The sequence below is a fragment of the Salarias fasciatus genome, chromosome 10 (assembly GCF_902148845.1).
Source record: "Salarias fasciatus chromosome 10, fSalaFa1.1, whole genome shotgun sequence".
Taxonomy (NCBI): domain Eukaryota; kingdom Metazoa; phylum Chordata; class Actinopteri; order Blenniiformes; family Blenniidae; genus Salarias; species Salarias fasciatus.
In genome coordinates, this window is record NC_043754.1 from 24,531,239 (window position 1) to 24,540,202 (window position 8,964).

Below are 8,964 nucleotides of genomic sequence, written 5' to 3' on the forward strand. Positions count from 1 at the left end.
TTAACTGAAATCGCCGCTGAGCCCCGAGTTATTTTGGAACTGTTTGTCACTTTGTTCGCGTGCGCGCTCACGCCCTGCTACACGCCCTGCCGAAGCCCGGGACTTAGCGATACAGTTGGACACAAAGAACGCACGCTCACCTCCCTGCGCCGCCAGCGTGCAGGCTTCCACTCGTTTACAATACCCGCTCACGCACAAACATGCACTACATCGCTAACTTTTGCCCAAACGCATGCCAAACCTGAGTCACGCCGTTTCGACTCGCCCTGAGATAAGCCTCCACCCATCTTCTTCCTCCTCCGCCCTGTCCTGCTGGGTGGGTGGGGGGGTTACCTGTCTGTTTTGTCAAGGCGTCAGAGCTTAGAGGTGCGATCCTCCCCATCTCTCTGAGGGAGGTGAAGATCCCAATTAGCCGAAGGCCGCCGCTCCCCCTCCCGGGCCGGCGCCAGGATCACAGAGGACGGTAACGCCGCCATCGCGGAGACTTTACATTTTTGCGGCCTGCTTGTTGAAAAGCTGGCCAGCTGTTGCCAGCGCCTCCCAGATGTGCCTTTTTCCTTTCCTCTCATTTCTATGACTTTGCGTGAGTGTGTGTGTGTGTGTGTGTGTGTGTGAGTGTGTGTGTGTCCCCTACACTTCCACCCCAGCCTGGTTGTTTCTTCTCTCCGTTCGGGCTCTTTCTTCTTGCCAAACCTCCACGCTTTGATACCCTTCATTTAGCATGTCAGCGGCGATGACACATGGACCCATTCATCCACCCCTGACTGCTCTGTCCAAATCAAGCAGCAACAAGCTCAGCCCTTTGCTCCCCATTCAACATTTTCTGCCCAACAAAGCCTCCAGACATTCACCCGGCTGAATATTTGGCCTGTTCAAAAGGGTTTCTTCTCGGAGATCTCCCGCACAAAGCCGGCAGAGAGTGTACTTTGCGCGGTGTGTTTTCAGTGGGATCCCCTCCTGTCAGGGGTGAAGGGTCTTTTATCTCCGGGGGCGTCTCCAGTGGCTCTGCCGTCTGCCTCGCAGTGACGGGGCAACGCCGGCTTGAGTGGCAGCGAGGTCGGCAGCGGTGCCTCCGACAAATCCTCCTCTATCTGTCCCAGGATCCTCCGGGGCTTCTCGGTGAGCAGCGGCGAGTCACCTTGAGCTTAATGATTTGCAGATATCCAGAGAGAGGAGCGCCGGATCCTCCGGGGCCGGAGTTTATCTGCTGGACCTGACCCTTTGATCTGGCCTGCAGATTAACCCTGCACACAAAGAGATGCCCTCTGTGTGTGTGTGTGTGTGTGTGTGTGTGTGTGTGTGTGTGTGTGTGTGTGTGTGTGTGTGTGTGTGTGTGTGTGTGTGTGTGTGGAAGTGACAAAGATCCTGAGAGCATGCATGCAGAGTGTGACTGTGTGTGTGTGTGCAGATGTTGTAGTGTTGTATAACCTCAGCGTAACCTTAAAGACGCTGGCGAGGCCAATAAAAGCAGTTTACAACGCGGCGGTGATGCTTGACTGACCCTGTTGTTCTGTTCTCACTCTCAGCGTTTGTCTGAGATTCTTCATGCAGACGTTTCTGTGTTCGAGACCCTCCGTTCCACATCTTATTCACTAAAACGCGGTAAAATATCCAATAACTGACGGGTTTAATGTCTGCTAATGAGACAATTCAGACAAAGATATTGATCGATCATTTGTAATATTGATGACGCGTCTTGGGTGAAAGTACTAATTTCCATTTCTATAATTTAGAATATGTAATATTTCAAGCGTTATTAATGTATAAACTAAAATAATGGCAACATCATAAAAAGCTCATTTGTAAGTAAAAAAGATTCCGTTATTATCCTTTACTTTCAAAGCTGTGAGAATATTTTAATATTTCTTAAGCCATAAAAATAGAAGTGCAACATGGTGACTGATTTTCTTTGTACCAGCTTTTCTATTTCAATATAATCAACCCATTAATTTACGAATTGCTGATTATTGCAGACCTGCACGAGTCCTCAGATTACATAAAAACACTTTGAGCTCAGTACTGAGCCACCGCCTTACCAAGCCTGGATTCCCATCAACACTGTTCATGTATTCAGGCTAATATTACTGATCGTGATGGAAATTATCACATTAGAACTTAAAGCATTAATTCATTCTTCTACTTTATGTGTTCAGAAACAAAGGATCTTACAATCAAGATGTCTTGATCTTTTTTCAGTCGACTCCAAAGTCTTTTGAACATCCTCAACATTTATCTCACATTTATCAACTCAAAGCACTCGAACACATTCCGTGTTTATTCCACCTGCTCTCCTCTTATAGGCTGTTCCTGTAAAACGCCTGATGAAACTACAATCCCGCTGTGATCAAAGCGAGCTGCTCAGACTGGTGTGAAAACCAGCAGCAGATCAATGAGTAAAAACGCCACAACACTGCCAGTGTTGTTTCAGTGGCGTATTAGTGCCTAAGCCAGTTTTAACGTTTCTAATCTTCAGATTGTCATCAAATGATAACTTAAAGTAAAGTTTATTTAGAAAGATCCAGTATCCCCTGTTTGAAGGTTGCTTGGTGAATGAGTCATGTGTCTCTTCTCACTTAACGCTGTGCAGATGGACAAGTCTGGGTTTCGGTCGCATCTCTCGGAAAACTGCAGCAGGAAAAGGAAAAAAACATATTTTCCAGTACGTCGACATATTGAATTATTTCATCTAGCTCTGGCCTTTTAATCTCAAGAATAACCTCCCTTGTTTCCTTCATCGCGGCGACAGTTTCGCTGATTTGTTCCAATGTTTCAAAAGCTCCTTAGAAACTCTGATCCTGCTCGGCTTAAAGTTTTTACTCTGTTTTTTTGGACACCACCATGCTTTCAGGCGTCAGTGTAACATCATTTTTTGTTGGTGCTGTAGCAGCATTCGGCTGTCGTACAGAGCCATCTAGTGGTAGCTGATGGTATCTACTGGTATTTTTTTTAATAAAACTCAAAGAATGGAGAAACACAAAGTGTTCATTTATTCTCAGTAGCTGAAATATTGAAGAGAGACTGCATTGTGTCCTCCCCGGGTATTCTACTCAAAATATTTTGTGGATCCACTGAGGAGAGGTAATAAAGCCGACCCAGAAGAGGAAAAGCAGCCGTACAGAGCGGGTGCAGCAGTCTCTGCCATAAAGCCCTCAGGCCTCATGTCCTCCATGGACAAAACTGCTCTGTCTTTATTCCAGTTAAATGAAATTCTGTTCCGGTTTGATTGCTCAGCACACTGTGGATGAAGCTCATGCGGCGGCCACCCACCGCCGCTCCGGGATCACACAGGAACAGCTCACCATCCGTGTTTGTCTGCTGCTGACAGATGAAGAAAGACGGGATCAAACCCTCCGTCTCCATCCCCAGGCCGACGCTAAATGACTCATTTGAATTCATAATTGAAGGCGCTGCAGCGTGAATTCCCCTCCCGACAGCCACATCGGGCGACGGCCTCGGTTGGTAAAGTGAGAAGGAACCTGTCAGTTCAGCTGGAGAGCCGCTCCACCGAGCAAAATAACATCCTGGTGTCTGAGAGCAGAAGACCAGTTAAGAACAATTAAGACTCAGTTTACATGTGAAGAAGTTTTCAGGTGAAGAAGCGTCTTTTTTATGTCTTCATTTCAGAAAAGTTTCTTGCTTATGCAGCAACAATATCTGTTTACATGGAAATGGAAGAAACACTGAAAATTATATCTTTTTTTTATATGTTTGGCCACTGGTGGGTGCTGTTGGGGGATTTTGTAATGAAACCACACACAGAAAAAAAGGAGAATTAGGGTTCATGAAGTTGCGTTTCTACTCTGGGTGTTAATAGAACCTGTGTCTCCATTTTGAAACGGAGGTGCGCTCGTGTTTCATCCTCCCTGAGCGGCTCTGCCAGGCGACGCTGATCAGTAGTCTAAAGGCGTCTTACCGCCTTGTCCTCCCTCCTCGGCCATAAGACCGGTGGCTCTCAGAAAGCCTCTCACACTGCGGCGCGGCGTCGGGGATCAGGACTGAATATTTTGTCTCTCAGGCTCTTGAGCCACTGGGTGACACGTCTCCATCCCCGTCCTCGCCGCGCTCTCTCCACGGCGGGGGTTTATTCCCCTGTTTTCTCCTTCCTGACCCCTCGCAGTGACTGACAGCTGAACACAGCCTTCATTATTGCCACACAAAAGCCATATTTTAAACCATATTTACCATTTTCCTCAGCGGGGCGGAGATTGATGGAGCGGGGCGGTGGACGACGGGGGGGCGGTGGACGGGGGGGGGGGGGGGGGGGGGGGGGGGGTGGTGGGGGAGCAGGAAGGGAGGGAAAAGCTCCCCAGATGAAAATCCTAAATCAGTATGCCCTGCCGCTGCAGCTGAGGCCTAGGTGGGGATTGCATTTAATTTATTCTCCTAAGCCTGGGAATCAGGCCATCAAAAGGAACCAAACTATCAGGTTTCCTGCACTAAATGGCCCAACAGTATGATGTGGCCAGACCGCCGTCCCACTTAACCCTTTCGAGGTGGCAGGCGAGCGGCGGCGGCGGCGGCGGCCTTCCCTGTCCGGTCCGAGGCAGCGGGCAGAGGGACGCCCTGGTGACACGGCGGCGGCGGGAAGCTCTCCCCTCCCACTGGTCGGTAGATGCTGCATATCCCTTCTTTAGCCGTGTTTAATGGTCATGGATCAGGGGATTAAGGGACACGGGCTTCCTTTTTAGTAACCTGCTGAAACGCCAACGTGGTCCGTCCGGGAATTCACATCCCCATCAGGCAGCCGGACATATTTTCCCTCCGATGCCAACGTACGGGAAAGAGAGGCAGGAAAAGAAAGAGGGGAGAGGTTGTGGGGCCGATGGACGGGTATGGAAAGCAGCGGTTATGTTCTTCATCTAAAATCAGCTGCATTAACACTGACATGGAACGAACGGCAACAGTCGACCTTGTTCTGCACATTATGAACATAAATGAACAGTTTGACTGTATAACTGATATAAAGTATATTGAAATGAATGAGCCTGATTACTCAGTTACTTTTTCTTGTGTACATGATTTCATATCGTTAGATTTTATGTTCACGCCAGCAGATTGCTCCTCCGTGTGTTTGATTGAAGAGTAAACCAGGAGGGGCAGCTTGTGCAAACAGCAGCGTTCAAACCAGGGCTTCGGCGCGTCACACGGTGTTTACTCTGATGTGATCTGTTGGAAACTGTCGCTTCGGTTGGGAGCGTTTGGAAGAAGCGCGGAGCCTCACCGAGCTGCACGTTCAGGAAGTGGTGGAACGCGTGGGAACGTCGCAGCGAGTAAACCTGAATTTAAAAAAGAAAAACAATCCAGGAGAAGATCTGCCACTAAGAGTCTGAGGAAGCACGTTTCTGTGTGAAGTATAAATGCTTTTCCTTGTTTTCTTATTTATCGGTCCAGATTTGAGCCTCTTGCGGGCCAGTTTTGGCCCACGGGCCTTATGTTTGACGCCCCTGGTGGACATGCGTTCACCCAAACTGAGCTGGGATGAATTCCAGTCTTAAGTGGATAAAGTGATGCTGAAAGTGGATTAATCATAACATTATCCATCCGGTTGGAATGGGGTCACTCCGATCCCACATTTCTGGGTCACCTGAGGTCAAATCAACCCCTCCCCCCCTCCCCCCCATCCCGTGTAAATCCTCCTCCTGGGCTCTTGGACATTATCAGATTTGGTGTTGTGCTTTTGTTCTGGACCGCATGAGAACCGGCTCTGACCAGAAAACAACCGAAGGCTGCCGCTGAGCCTCCGCCGAGAGGCACAACACGACGGCCGCGGCTTTATTTCCTGCTCCGGTTCCACCGCAGAGGGCTTACCAGGTTTTTTTATTAACTTATTCAAACATGAGGAGCAGTCTGGCACACAGGACTCCACAGTGAGGACAGTGCATATCGATGTGTCCCGATCTGACTCTGGACGTCCAGGAGCCTCACAGGGGCTGGGTAAACGCCCCAATAACCCTGCTGCGGCGCAGAGTTCGCATCGTGACGATGTCTAACAAACAATTACCACTGAAAGTGACTGCAGTCTCGGCACAAAGCCAATCCAGTTTATTTAGTAATCCAGAAAGGAGTTTGGTTTCTTACTGGAAACTGCAATTCAAAGTGAGTCGTGACCTCTTGACCTCTGAATAAAGTCTTGACTTTCTGAAGCCTGTTTTCTGAGTGACATTAGAGCAGTTTGAATGTCCCGTGGCCGCCGCCGCCGCTCCACGCCGGGCCGCCGGGGCCTCGGAGCCCGGCAGCACTTCCAAGCAGACGCTTGTTGTTGTTCTCGGGCTCCAGCCATAAAGAACATAATATTGCTTTCTTCTTATGAACACAGTGCAGCGCGGGGCAGATCTGCGATGACCAGCTCCTTACCCCCTCATCTCCTCTCCTCCTTGATCTTCCCACACTGTTTGCTTTACTTTATTTTCTGTTTTTTCTCCCCCCCCCCTCCCCCCGTCATTTTTTCGTGCAAAGAATAAAATTTCATCTGCGCGGGCTCTGGGAAAGGCGGCCCTCGGATTGGCCCTTGCCCGTACAGATGCTTTGAATTTACGGGGGCTTTTCTGCTCGCTGGTGGAAAGCGAGGGAGGGACGCGGGGATGGATGGCGAGATGGGAGGGGTCGGGGGGGGCGGAGGGGAGGCGAAACCTGCCTGTATTTCCTGGGGATTAGGCGTCAGATGGGCGCCCTCAGAGGAGGTCTCAGGTCCCGGCCTCCCTGGATGGCTGGGAAACTGACCCCCGTCTGACTCCGCCGGGCCCCCGGCGGCATGTGGCCCCGGGACAGGAGCGGGGCCCCCGCTGCAAACCTCCACACCTCCATCTGGCTCACTCAGCTTCAACCAAACCGCCGCCACCGGAATCAATCCGGCTGATTAACTTTCTGACCGAATCCCATAATCTGAATATGAAGTTTACGTCTGATTCAGGGAAATCAAACAAAAGACCCGCAGGACGAATCCGGAACACGAGACACTCCAGACCTCACCGAGCAAATAAGACACCGATTCCTTTTTAACACATTCGCAGCAGACGACACAACACTGCCGACCAGCACGAGCCTCAAGGCCATGCTGTCAGGGTGAGCTTGTAAAAACACCCATAATGCAACAGCTTTACGGACATTTCACCAGAAGGTTTCATTAAGATTAGCTTTACGTTCAGATTTTTGTCCTTCTCTGCAAAAATTTAAACATTTACATGACATGTAGCTGCATGTCACAATAAAGAAAATATTTTAAAGTTTAAATTCAAAGGTCTTTCTGGCACTTTGTTGCCAGGCCAGCCCGCTCAGGGCTGCTGCAGCCCCTCAGCTGACTCCCTCCCGACTCCTTTACTTCAGGTCATCAGGTTCTGATTCATTGAAAATGGAAGTTTAAATATTAAATATCAGAGAATTCCAACAATCTGCTAAATTGCTAATAATCTTTGAAGACACACTTTATTTTTAGTGTTTGTAGCTTTTTTAGAGTCACTCTAATGCAACAAAATGTCAATAATACAGAATAAAAATCAGAAATCATGAAATCATGTCATATTTCACAACTTTTCTCTAAACTGGCTGAAATTCTCTCAGATTTCCTTCAAATAACTTTTATCATCCTTTGATATAATCCTGTTGTTTTACAGAAACACAAAGCTTCAAGTGACCAAATAAAGAAACAGACCTCAGCAAAAGCTCTTTCCTCTTCCACCATGTTTCTGCTCCATCTGTAACTTTTAAATAAAGGAACATTTGGATGCTCAGAAGCAAGCAGGCCATATTTCCATTTAAAAAACTGTCCATTTCCAGACCCAACCGAACACAGCTGGCAAAAAAATACTCACATTCTTTGATTTAAAAAAGAAAGCCTTTGGTAAAAAGTACAGACCGAACTCCTTGACTGAAAGACTAAAGTCCTTTCCTGGCACTCGGTACCGTTTCAAGGCATGTTGCACCTTGTCTTTTGGTTGTTAGTGGTTTTGCACAAACATGTTTCTTGGTGTGTTTTGCCAGTGTGGAAACAGCAGATCAATCACTAATGACACAGATCAGGACTTAACTTGTATCCCAGCCGTGAGTCGGAAATTAATTTATTTCTGAAATCAGAACGGAAAGTGTCCACGCTCAGCTGTTTTTAATGCAAGCTGTCATGAGACGGTTTGAAGGCTGTCGGCAGCAGAAAGAACAAATATCTCCGTTCAAATGTGGGTAGAAAGAGAAAAAAATGAAAAAATTAAATATAGACAGCTGAAAAATCAGCTTCTGATATAAAAAAATGACTGATGGAGCCGAGAGTGTGGTTCAAAATAAAAGCCGAAGGGTCTTTATCAGCACTGCTCCTCCAGAGATCTTCAGCTTTCTCTTCATTTCTTTGATGGGCCTGATGCCTCCAGAAAGCCTTATCCAGACAACTGTTTCTACAAATACAGACATTAAGAGCTGGGGTGTCAAACATAAGGCCCGTGGGCTAAACCTGGCCGTCAAATCCACAGAGCAAATTGAAGAACATTGATTTTTAAAGATCTCGGTGATGCTGCTATGAAGGCTATCAAACTGCAGCACTCGTCTCAAGGCCATGATGTAAGACGTTTTCATGACATTTCACTGAACTCTGCATCATTAAAATTAGCTTTAAGATTGCAGCAATTTTTTTTAGCATTATTTGTTCAGCTTTGGAAAAAAAACTGACATTTTCACCACATATCTTCTGCACCACAACAAAAAAAAAAACCCTCTAAAATTTTAGTTTATTATATCAATATAAATATATTCAGATATTGTGATTTTTTTTGTAGTCACAATTTTCCCCCACTAACAATGTTTGATCCCCACATATTTCCACAAGCGCTCTAAAAGCTTAATATGGCTCCATCATGTGAGAAATGATTTTGTAGTATTTCTGACCCCAGTAGACGATGGCGTGGGCTTGTAGAATATTTTAGAAATGATGTCTTGTCAGACCTGAAGCCCTCCTGACCTTCACCAAACACAGCAGAGATA